A 3,742-nucleotide genomic window follows, 5' to 3' on the forward strand; every position below is an offset into this window, starting at 1 on the left:
ATAAAAATAGCATCTTATTACACTGAATGTTTCTGAAACAGCAATGATCATGGGAAGACCCAAAATGAACCACATCCATTATCTTGAATTGTGTTCCCTTCCATAAGGATACCTTGAAAGGCAGAAACCAGGGAAATATCTGGGTCCATGAGACACCTTTAAATGATTTCATTTTCCTGCATAGGCTACTTTTAAACTATTTTAGTGGCATATTATAAAAATATTGACATTACATCTTAAATCTCCCCATTTTTTACTAACGAGCCAGGAAATAAAGTAAATAGTTCTCTAGGTTTAGGGAGACAATATTTATGTAGTAAAATAATGATTTAAATACGAATAAATGAAGACACTTTCCTTCTTCCATGAAATAATCACCAATAATGAATGGTGTCCGGCTTCCATGCTTTTCCCTCTGGATTTAGTGTGTGTTTGCTTGCATGAATTTTTGTGTGCAAAGATGGGGGTGTGGCAGGGAGAGTTTTAGTGTTGGCCTCTTGTTCTACCTGATGTCCCTACAGTGGATAAGCACGGTTGCTGCTGTCCTCTTGGACATTCTCAGTGTCAGGATTCAAATCACCATCTGATGAACAACTGAGCCATTTCCAATTATTTGACACACATCAGTAAAGTAATAAGTAAATCTGTGTCACAAATCTCTGTTTTTTTATGTCTGATTCCTATAAGCACCATCTGGAACACACTTTAACCACATTTTTGGAGGACATGCTGCAGGCTCCTCTATCTACACTCTCTTTATCCAGTGGCATCCTTCCTTGGGAAAGGAGGAATCTGGAGTCTATAGATGAGACCTGAAGCCATAAGTAGGAGAAGCCAGCAGTGAGTCCATTAGTAGTGGGAGAGACCGCAGAGCAGGTAAGAGCTTTCCCACACCCCCCTCATGTGTCATCCCCCACAAGCATCCCTGCCCCATATCCTGGAACACACATCACCCAGACCCTGTCCAGGGATACGCTCCAGCCACTCCAGCCCCTTGTGCTCTTTAACTCAGATTCTAACCTGAGCAGCAATGCCCTGCTCCATGCCAGCAGAGGAGTGCAGACCAGGGCACTCCCGTCAGGTTGCTCCCTGTCTATCCTGGCTGGATCACATCCTCTCAGGGAAGAAACTCTAAGGACAGTGCAGGTCAGTGAGTTACAGACTTGTGTTTATCCAGATGTAGTTTTAGTGGCACAGGATCTGTGTAGGTTTGTAGGGAGTGGTCAGGCTTCATCCTACCAACAGGTCCATCAAAAACCAAACTCTCCTCCAGAAAACACTTTCAACTCTGACCGTCAAAAGGTTCTGGTATCCTGGCAAGCAAGGGAGCCTAACATGCTATGTACAAATGATTATACGATAGGATGAGATAGGAGACTTTCGTGATGGAAGTGATGACAGCTCATTTGCCTGCTTTCGAGGGAAAGAGCCCCACCACAAGGCACCCCAACATTTCTTCCAAAAACAGATGGCAATTTAGGAAGCTCCAGACTGAGAGTCTCCACACTGAGTATTGCCCATGTCCAGGACACAAGCTCTGCATGAGATCCTTACCCAGGCCTGGCCTGGGTCTAATGGATGAGGACCAGTGTTGTGGGATCCCAGCTGAGGGACAGGTCACCCATACTGGAGGGGATGAAGGCTTTATGGAAAGAAAACTGAGTCAGGGGGAGTCAGGCTTGCCAGGCAAAAGGGGCAGAATAAGGTAGAGTCTCAGAGCCCATGGCAGCAGTAGGCTCACAATGGGTAATCTAAGTAGATAGAGCTAGGGATGACAGAGTGTCCTTTGAGAACATGAATCTTGTCAGTCAATCTCTATAACAATTCCATGAGGAAAGTAAAAATACTGTCCTGTTTGACAAATGATGAAACCAAGGCCTTGTGAAACTGCCCCTCTCCATACTCCACAGTAAGTCAGAGGCAGGATTTGAACCCAGGTCTTGCCTACCCTTGTTGGCCCCACCTGACAGGATGGCTGTATACCAGATGCTTCAGAAGGGACTTCTCGACTCTGAGTTTACACGATCCGTTGTGCCTGGTACCCAGGGATAAACCTCATCCTGCCCAGACAAAGGCTTGATGGATCTGGGAGAGTCCTCAGTGCCAAGAACTATCATTGTCAGACAACAGACCCAGGCCAAGCTCCAGAGTGGTACCACTGTCCCCTGAGTTCAATGAGGTTTCCAGGCCTGGGTGTTTGTATGTGGAGCTTTGCACAGCTTTGAATTCCATGTTGGGACTATGTGAATGGAGCAGAGTCTAGTGGCAGAGAGACAGCAGTTCTAGCCCCTACTCAGTCTCTTTGAAGCTGGGTGACCCCAGGCAGGGCTCTGAAGCTACAGACCCCATCCCTTAATTAGACATAGTAATGGGTACAGCTAAATAGAATGTAGAAAAAAAGACGCCCACAGTTCCTACCTGGTGCCTGGGAGCACATCGGGAACCCAGAGGAAAGGCAGTTGTGTTGGTGACAAATTTACCCAGGTATCTGTTCTTCCACTTGTTGATTCTGGCATCATCTTTAAGAAACAGACGCTTAATCTAAGGTCAGAAAGATTTATTCTCAGGCTTTCTTCTCTGAGGTTTATAGTTTTAGCTCTTAAATTTATGTCTGTGACCCGTTAGGGGTTCATTTTGTGTCTCATGTGAGGGGAGGGTCCACCTTCATTCAGTCATTTATAATTTTATGTATCTTCATGTGCAAGAAGGAACACGGTTTAGTCACTGTAGACCCTTAGGTTGTCACTGGTAGGGAACTGTCAATAGATCCCAAAGAGTCTTTACAGTAAATAATCCTTGAAGCAGTTGTCTAAGATTGTGAGGGAAGTCGTTAAGGAGGTTAACTTCTACCTTCTGCAGAGGTGGAGCCATGTCTTTGATAAGAGCACACCCACCCCTCTGGTGGCCACAGGAGACATTGCAGGAGAACTGCAGGGCTCCCTGACCTGTCTGCAAAACAAACCACATTCAACCTTGGACATCTTCAAGGATCCCAGAGAGATGAAAAACAATTCTGTAAAATTCAATGTTGTGGAGGATGTCTTCTAGGAATTCTATGAAAAAATAGGCTTCTTCCCAAGCACACTATTTTGGGAAGTATTTTCTGAGCAGCTGAGTCAGGCCCTGGGTCAAAGGATAGAAAGCAGAGAGAATGTGCATGTATCCCAAGAGGCACAGCATGTAGGGTGGGAAAGTGTGGGGGAATAACTGGTCTAAGTCACAGCTCTGTATATCCGGTTGAAAGAAAACAGTATATGGAAACAAGTCACATTTATGGTTTCTTTTGCTTACATTAACCACAGAACATTTTAGACAATTTGTAAACGATCTCTCAGCATAATTGTATCCTTTTTTCCCAGTTAGATAACATCAACCTATATTCCCAGTGTATTTTTTACATATTAGGAGAACATGATAAGATATATGGAACCCAAAATGATTCTACTAAAATCCTCATAGAACCAACAGATAGATTAATTCAAGCTTAAGGACACAGATTCGATATACAAAAAAAATGAGTTTTACCTCTATACATGAATAAAAAGTTATCACTGAGAGAAATTATGAAAATAATTTTTAATTCATAATCACTCAAAAAGAATAAAATACTTACAAATTATTTTCATCAAGAAGGGAAAGACCTGTATACTGAAAACCATAAATCATTAATGAGAGAATTTTGAGAAGACAGAATGAAGTCTTTAGTCATCCCATACTAATGGATCCCAAGAATATATGTAAT

Source organism: Meles meles, chromosome 3 (assembly GCF_922984935.1).
Source record: "Meles meles chromosome 3, mMelMel3.1 paternal haplotype, whole genome shotgun sequence".
NCBI lineage: Eukaryota > Metazoa > Chordata > Mammalia > Carnivora > Mustelidae > Meles > Meles meles.